General features: G+C 44.5%; 1 pseudogene; it reads left to right on the top strand.

The window, feature by feature from the left end:
• The first annotated feature begins 3174 nt into the window (after positions 1-3174).
• On the top strand, positions 3175-5593 carry LOC101969854 (starch-binding domain-containing protein 1 pseudogene; annotated as a pseudogene).
• Positions 5594-8745: the final 3152 nt, after the last annotated feature.

Here is an 8745-nt window from a genome sequence, read left to right as displayed (position 1 = left end):
TGCCAAGAGGCTTGCTGCAGCATCAGGGGTGGAACACAGAACAGAAGCACCCATTCCTGGGCAGAAAGCAAAGGAAGACCCAGATCCAAGGAGTTCCCCTGAGCACGCGCACATGCAAGGATAAAGCAAGACAGCACCCCGCATGGCAAGGAGAGCAGACCCTGACCATCCCCTTGGGAGAGCGCTGTGTCCTTGGTTGTAAAGTGGGGACGCTAACACCTCTCACAGGGCTATCATGAGGATCAAATGGGGTGGTTTATCTAGAACACTTCGGGAACCATAAAACACTGTACAAACACTAGACATCATCTTTGACATTGTCTAGAACACACCATCTCTTCCCTGGAGCCTGCTCCCCAGACAATGGGTCATCAAAGGGGATCCTCGGTCATCCCACATTTGACATGAATGAGCCTTGTTGTGTCCAGTGGCCCCCAGGGTTGGGCAGGGGGAAGAAGTGGGACTGAGGGGGCATCCTCTAGAAGCTGGGCCTAAGGAGGTCCCCCAGAGGCCTAGGACATCCTTTGATGTTTAAACAGTCCCTATTTCTAGGAATCACTTTTTGATCCTTGTGGCTACTAGTTAATGCTAGATCTTTACCAAGATTGAGATTGGATGCTGGGCACAGTGGTGCACTCCTGTAACCCCAGCAAGTCAAGAGGCTGTGGCAGGAGGATCACAAACTTGAGGCCAGCTTGGGCAATTTAGTGAGGCCCTATCTCAAAATTTAAAAACTTAAAAAGGGTAGAGATTTAGCTCAGTGGTAAATACCCTTGATTTTTAACCCCAATATGCAAAATTAAATGAAGAAATAAATAAGATTGGGATTGGAGTAAAATATTGCAGTGTCTTCCTGGTAATGACAATTTTAAAATTGGACTTCAAAAATTATTTGCAAAAGTTCTTTCAATTTAAATTTTTTTCTCAAAATTGAAATGCTTTTAAAACTGTAAAACAAACAGACAAACAAAAAACTTTAATTGAGCAGCTGGGTGCAGGTGTATGCCTGTAATCCCAGCAGCTCTGGAGGCTGAAGTAGGAGGATCACAAGTTCAAAGCCAGCCTCCTCAAACTTGGTGAGGCCTTCAGCAACTCAGCAAGACCCTGTCTCTAAATAAAATATATTTTTAAAAAGGGATGGCGATGTGGCTCTATGATAAAGCACCCCTGGGTTCAATCCCTGATGACAGAAATTATTATAATAATAATTTTAAAAACTTCAATTAAAGCATGAATTTGACTCTTTTTTTTAAGTTAGCTATGACATGTGGTTGACATTTTTCCCCATTTTTTTTTTTTTGGTTGTAGATGGACATAATACCTTTACTTATTTTTATGTGGTGCTGAGGTTTGAACCTACTGCCTCATACATGCTAGGCAAGTGCTCTATCACTGAGCCACACAGCCCCAGCCCATGAATTTAACTTTGAGAAACTTATATTTCTGATTCAACTTTCGATCCTCCTGCCTCAGTTCAAGTTGAATTCGATTAAAAAATGGCAGGAGCCAGTGGGGAGCTCAGTAGTAAGGGCTTCCAAGCATTGTCTCTGTGCAAGTGTTGGGTGGAGTGTCTGAAAGCATAGTGCTTATACTGAACTTCAAAGGATAGTCCTATGAATGGTTTGTACATGCTCAAAAAGCATGCAGGGCACATTTCAGTCTGAGGCTTGCTTTCATTGGAATATAGATGACAGGCTATTGGTTCTGCTTGTGCAGATTCAACCAACCCTAGATTGAAAATATTCCCAAAAAAGTTGCGTTGGTACTGACTACGTACAGATGTTTTCTTTTCACTATTCCTTAACAGGGACGTCAGGGCTGGGGACATAGCTCAGTGGTAGAGCAGGTCTAGTGTGTGTGAGGCATTTGGGTTCTATCTCCAGCTCCTGCCAAAAGAACACAGTGTAACAAGTATTTGCCTAGTGTTTACACTGTATCAGGGCCTGTAAGCCAGTACCTTTAAAGTATATAAGGGGGCTGAGAGGTCAAAGTTCAAAGCCAGCCTGAGCAACTTCATGAGCTGCTCAACAATTTAGTGAGAACCTATCTCAAAATAAAATTTTTTAAAAAAAGAAAAAGGACTGAGATGTATGTAGTTTAGTGGTAAAGCACCCCTGTGTTCAATCCCCAGTACCAAAAAAACCAGTATGCAGGAGGATGTGCACAGGTTATATGCATGAACTACTCCATTTTATACAAGGCGCTTGAGCATCCTCAGATTTGGTCTGGGAGCCAGGGAAAGGGGGCATTCCTCAACCAAGCCCTGGAGGGTACAAGGGATGACTATATCATTCAGTGGGGACGTGCTGGAAAAGAAGACTCATAGCCCTTACCTGCCTCAAGTCATTGGAAACCACTTACATGTACCAAAAGAACCTGGCCATTGTGAATAGCCTGTCTGAATTAGGTCAATTTGTTAAGTCCATTATGTACCTTTAGTAGCTCATTATCTAGGAATCTGAATCACAAACCATGGTTCTCCCTCCAATGTCATTTCAGTGGGTCTCATGGTAAAGGTCACTATTAGGCAGCTGAGACAATGTTCTCACTCACTAGTCTGTCCTCAGTGCTTAACAGTGTCTGCCATTAGTAGGTGTTCAATAAAATTTGTTAAAGTAATGCTTTAATACGTAAATGTGGAGCTGAGGATGTGGCTTATTGGTAAAGTGGTTTAGTAGCATGCACAAGGCCATGGGTTACAACCCTACCATAAGAAAGAAAAGAAGGAAAGGAAGGAAGGAAGGAAGGAAGGAAGGAAGGAAGGAAGGAAGGAAGGAAGGAAGGAAGGAAGGAAGGGAGGGAGGAAGGAAGAAAGGAAGGAAAAAGTTCAAGAGCAGCCTCCACACTTCAGGGAGACCCTGTCTCAAATTTTAATAAATAAAAAGTTTGGGGATTTAACTTAGTAGTAGAGTGCCCCTTGGTTCCATCCACAGTACCAAAAAGAAAGGGAGGGAGAGAGTATGGTTAACAGAGCCCCATTCCTCTAGAATAATTTAGATGTATCCTAAATACACCTCTGTCACCAAGTTTAACGAGCTCCATTGAAATAATTGTCCTGTTGGGGTTTTGCTGGCTAGACTTAATTCTGTTGAGTAGGGTCTCCTTCATCTTTGTATTTCCAGCTCACAGCACAGTGTCTAGCCCAGAGCTTCTGTAATCGTGCACCATAACACCATGGTCTGGAATAAACAGGCTACAGGTATCCCAGGAGATGCTGACAGTCATAAATTTTTCATAGTGATACATAACCCAAAACTGTTTTCACAACCATTTAAAATTTTTACTTCAGTTAAAATTATATTGGAGTAACTGATGATGTAGTTCAGTGGTAGAGTGCCTGCCTTAGCATACGTAAGGCCATGGGTTCAGTCCTCAGCACTTAAGAGATTTATATATTTGAATGTTATTCGTATGGCACCCTGTGTATAGTTTCTAAATTCAGTACTTATTATCTTGGCAGAAGACAATAAGGCATAACACACAACACCAGAGAACATGTTTTTATTGGCTCCCCCAAGAAGCACCTCTCCAGGCAAAAATTATTCTTTTTTTGACTCATGATTCAAAGGTCTGCAATCACTGGTCTAGCAGGATTCAGAAAAAAAAGTGTTTTAGTTACGAATCAAATCATATAAGATTGCATGAACAAACTGATGAATGAAACCAAAGCACTTGTTTTGCCTTATTCGTAAGTGCCAATCACCAACCTCCCTCAGACTGGATTTTCAAGTGGCAAATAGAACATTGATTATCTTTTAGGATTATATAGATTAATAGGCAATGGTATAAGTGAACTTTCAGCTATAAATTCTAATTACTGATGCTTTTGGCACGAGAAACTATCTACCTTTTCCCTAACTGATTGCTCTTTCTTAACCCTCACCCATTAGCCATAGATCCTGCTCTTGTCAGCAAATTATCATTCACGCTTTTTTTTTCCTTCAAATCACTCTCCAGATTAAAAGCCTTGGGCAGCTACACTTTGCTTACTGAGCCACAAGAACCTTCCATTATCTGGTTGCTAACGTTGAAGCAGGAGGACCACAAGTCCAAGGTCAGTCTGGGCAACTTAGGGATACCCTACCTCAAAAACTTTAAAAGGGCTGTAGGTGTAGCTCAGTGGTAAAGTGCCCTTAGGATCTAACCCCGGCGCTGAAATAAATAGATAAAGAATAAGAAAAAAGAGGAATGACAGATCTGAAAAATGGTGTGTGCTTTGCTTTGCTTCAGGCTGGAAGTGAAATATGTCTGTTCTGTTCACAGCTCATTGTCTAAAACTTGTTGAATGGTCCCTTCTAATCGAAAGAGGACTGGCATATATGGAGGAATCCAAAGATACCACCCACAATCTCTCCCCTCCCTTTACACACAAAAATTGAAGTCTAGGTGGCTCTGCCTGCGAGATCCGAGCCCTTGTCCGGGTTCTCCTTGTCTCCCGCGGCCTCTCAGCCACGGGCTCCGTCTGGGCAGCCCTGCTGGTCCGAGCAGGTCTGCAAGGAGCGCTTTTCATTTGGCTGCTGCAGGGCGACCCCGGGGACCACAGAAAGGACGGGGACACGGAGCAGCATAAGAACACTGATATTGCAGCTCCGGGAAGCCATCAGGGTGCTGGCAGGGGTGGATTGAGCCCCGCACCTTACAAGCAGGAGGTCATCAAACCAGAGCATCTTCAAGAAAGCAATGGACATTTGATTTCTGAGATAAGGTAAGGACACAGCCACGTCTTTCAGTAAGGATGGACTGACTTCATCATGTTGCCTTAACAAACTTCAAAACTACATTGGCATAACACCAGCTAATGCACAAAGGTCTTGGTAACCTACAAGAAGCATCACAGAGACTACAGAATCCTTCCGGAGAATACTGGGACACTGCAAGACAGCATGCTCCTGCTAGACAGATACCAGACACACAGTCTCTAGCTACATCTGAGACGGCTAACTCCAGGGGTTACTCTCAAGTTTCAAGAAAAAAAAGCCTTGAATCTCACATAGGAGAATGGAGATTCCAAAAAGAACATGACACACCCGCTAAAGCAGCTACATGGTTTGCAGAGGAGTTGCCTTCTAGCAACCTGCTCGTGGTCAGAGCTACAGAAGTGAGTCTTGCAGTTGGACAGCAGGACCTCACTGAGCATGAGGACTGGGAAATGGTGTCTAGGCACTCATCTTGGGGAGATGTGGGTTTGGGTGGCAGTCTTGAGGCCTCAATGGACAGTGGCAGAAGCACTCTTGTGGAGGCAAGAGGTTGGGAAGTGAGTGGGAAAACAAAAAAGGTCACAAGAATGGCTTCAGAGTCTCAGCCAGTTAATATCAGGTTTCAGGTGCATTACGTCACAGGCACTGATAGGCAATTCATTGCAATAACTGGAGACCATGAGAATCTTGGGAGATGGAACACTTACATCCCACTCCACTATCACCAGGATGGGTTTTGGTCTCATTCTGTTTTCCTGCCAGCAGATACAGTGGTGGAGTGGAAGTTGGTATTGGTAGAGAATGGGGGAGTTACTCGCTGGGAAGAATGTAGCAATAGACTCTTAGAGACTGGTCACTAGGATAAAGTGGTTGAGGGCTTGTGGGGGATTCACTGATTCTGCCTGTCAAAAAACAAGCTGTAGCAGAATGTAGAAAAGGCTGAGGCTATGGAGCACACTGAATAATTTAAAATAAAGGCAGCATGACTCCAAATTTAGCCATCAGAGCTGTTTTGAATTCGCTAGTGGCTTTTGTCTGATGTCAGAAATATATATATGCATATAATTAAAAAAAAAAAAGAATTGAAGTCTAGGGCTGGGGATATAACTCAGTGGTAGAGGACTTGCCTAGCATGCATGAGGTGGTTTTATCCCCAGCACTAGAGAAAGAGAGAGAGAGAAGAAGAAGAAGAAGAAGAAGAAGAAGAAGAGGAGGAGGAGGAGGAGGAGGAGGAGGAGGAGGAGGAGGAGGGGGGGGGAGGAGGAGGAAGAGGAGGAGGAGGGGGGGAGGAGGAGGAGGAGGAGGAGGAGGAGGAGGAAGAGGAAAGGAAGGAAGGAAGGAAGGAAGGAAGGAAGGAAGGAAGGAAGAAAGGAAGGAAGGAAGGAAGGAAGGAAGGAAGGAAGGAAGGAAAGAAGGATTGGAGTCTAAGCTGAGTACAATGTCACACTCCTGTAATGCCATTGAGTGGGGAGGCTGAAGCAGAAGGATCCCAAGTTCAAGACTAGCCTCAGCAAATTAGTGAGACCCTGTGTTACAGTTTAAAACTTTCATAAAAGACCAATAGGGCTGGGGATGTAGCTCAATGGTAAAGCATCCCTGGGTTTAATCCCTAGTCAAAAAAAAAAAGAGGGGCTGGGGATGTGGCTCAAGCGGTAGCGCGCTCGCCTGGCATGCGTGCGGCCCGGGTTCGATCCTCAGCACCACATACCAACAAAGATATTGTGTCCGCCGGAAACTAAAAAATAAAAAATATTAAAATTCTCTCTCTCTCTCTCCCCCCCTCTCACTCTTTCTTTAAAAAAAAAAAGAAAGAAAGAGAAAAAAGAATTAAAGTCTATATCTCCTCTCCATAAATCTGAGCTGAAATTGGAGCTCTTTTGATAAAATGTAGTGGAAAAGATGTAGGTGCATCCTGGTCTTTAGGAAGTAGTATTGGTCAGTCACCGTGGTGCACACCTGTAATCCCACCTACTCAGGAAGCTGAGCCAGGAGGATCACAAGTGTGAGGCCAGCCTCAGCAATCTAGAGAGACCCCATCTCAAAATAAAAAATAAAAAGGCCTTAGAATGTATCTCAGGGGCAAAACGTTGGCCCAGCATGCTCTAGGTTCTAGGTTCAATCCCAACACCAGGAAAAAAAAAATAGTGGTCCTGGGCCAGGCTGCATGTAGCTCAGTGGCAGAGCACTTGTGTGAGGCCCTGAGTTTGATCCCCAGCACTGCAAAAGGTTTTCAAAAAGAAAAAGAAATGGTACTGTCACAGGAGAGTGGGGAGCTGAAGCTTCAAACCTCAGTTCTTAAGAAAGAAAATTTAAAGTCAGAGACCAAAAGTCGTGCAAGAGAGCTCTATTCCAGGAGAAAGTACAGTGAAAATAGGTGAAGGTGAAGCAAGACTCAAGCAGAGAGCATGCTCAAGGGAGAGCAGCCAAGGGAACGGAGCCCTCTCCTATCGATGTTTGCCTGGAGAGCGGGTCCTCCCTCAGCCACCTTCACAGCAGGGGGTGGAGGTTCTGGCCTTGGTTGGTCTTCCAGGGAACTTTCATGGTGGCCATCCTACTCAGGGGCACTTCATCTACAAGTCAGTTCCATGTTGTGGGCATTGGGGTCAGTGGCCAGTCAGAATTTACCTAAGTGACCTGCACTACTGAAGGAATAGTCCTTCCCAGACAAATGGAGACACCTATAGCCATGATTCCTGGCTCCACATCAGCCTCAATGGACCCTGTCAAGGGTTAGACCCAGTAAGCCTTTTCTTTTGACGTGTGTCCCCAATTAGTTCCTTTGCTTCTGTTTATTTTCTGCAAATTAACAGCCACTGTTTGCTTTCTCATCTACTTTGAAAGTAGTTTAAAGAAGAATCTGAAGCAATTTAAAGAACACGTGTGGCCTTGCCATGCATGACACTGCTCTTTGCTAGCTACTACCTCATAGTACCTTCTGTTTTGCTAGCTTGGAACCCAGTCAAGTTATACAGAAATCCAAGCTGTCATACTGGGGACAAAGGAGTCATATGATGAGGCCCTGGAGAGAGGGGACAGCACATGGAAAGAGGGGCATGTGGAGGAGGCCTTGCTGGCTCTCAGCTGAGTGCAGACACTCAAGTGACCCAGCTGGCAATTTATTGCTCAGTCAACACACAGAATTCACAGAAATAACCCATGTATAGATCAACTGATAAATGGATAATAAACTATTGGAGGTCTGGAGATGTAGCTCACTAGTAGAGCATAAGCTTTGCATGCATAAGGCCCTGGGTTTGATCCCCAATATCATAAAAAAATTAGATTTTTATGCTAGATGAGTTGGTGTATACCTAAAATCTCAGGTATTCAGGAAGCTGGAGGCAGGAGATCACTTGAGACTGGTAAGTTAAGGCCAGGCTGGGCAACATTTCAAAACTCCATCTCTTCTACAGAAAAAAAAAATTGTTTTAAAGATTTTTGTTAGTATCTGTATCAGAAAGAGTTAATCCAGGCCTAGGACCACCCCTGCTGACCAGCAGACCTAGCCTGGAACCCAGGCCCAGACCTAGGACGGCACTGCCAACCAGCAGACCACGATGGAACCCAGGCCAACCCCATACCATCTTGGGACACTGTAGCCATTGCCATAGCCCTCCCCACACAGTAGCCTCCACCTTGGGACAACAGATAGGGCCTGGAGACAGCTGCATCTCCAAACAGACAGCCCACCCTTTCAGCCCCATCTCTGAAAGTGGTTGCATTCATCTTGAGACACCCCCACTGCTATCTGGAGTTGTCTCTGCTACCACCTTTAATTGCAGGAGCACTTACTGTAGGACACCAGCAGGGGTCTAGGAGCCCAACACCAAGGTGAGATACAGGTAATCTGCAGGGACACTCTAAGATTATAGGATAGAAACTGTAATATCTCAGATCCACACTGCAAGAAAGGAAGACATACAGAAAACATGAAAAAACAAGGGAAGAAAGTGCCCCAAACAAACCAGCATACTATAATAATAGAATCCATGGACAGTGCAGTTGATGAAATGTCAGAGAAGGAGTCCAGGATGTACATTATTAAAAT

This window comes from Ictidomys tridecemlineatus, chromosome 11, assembly GCF_052094955.1.
Source record: "Ictidomys tridecemlineatus isolate mIctTri1 chromosome 11, mIctTri1.hap1, whole genome shotgun sequence".
Lineage (NCBI taxonomy): Eukaryota > Metazoa > Chordata > Mammalia > Rodentia > Sciuridae > Ictidomys > Ictidomys tridecemlineatus.
Note: the sequence above shows the minus strand (reverse complement) of the source record. Positions and strands in the feature narration are given on the sequence as shown.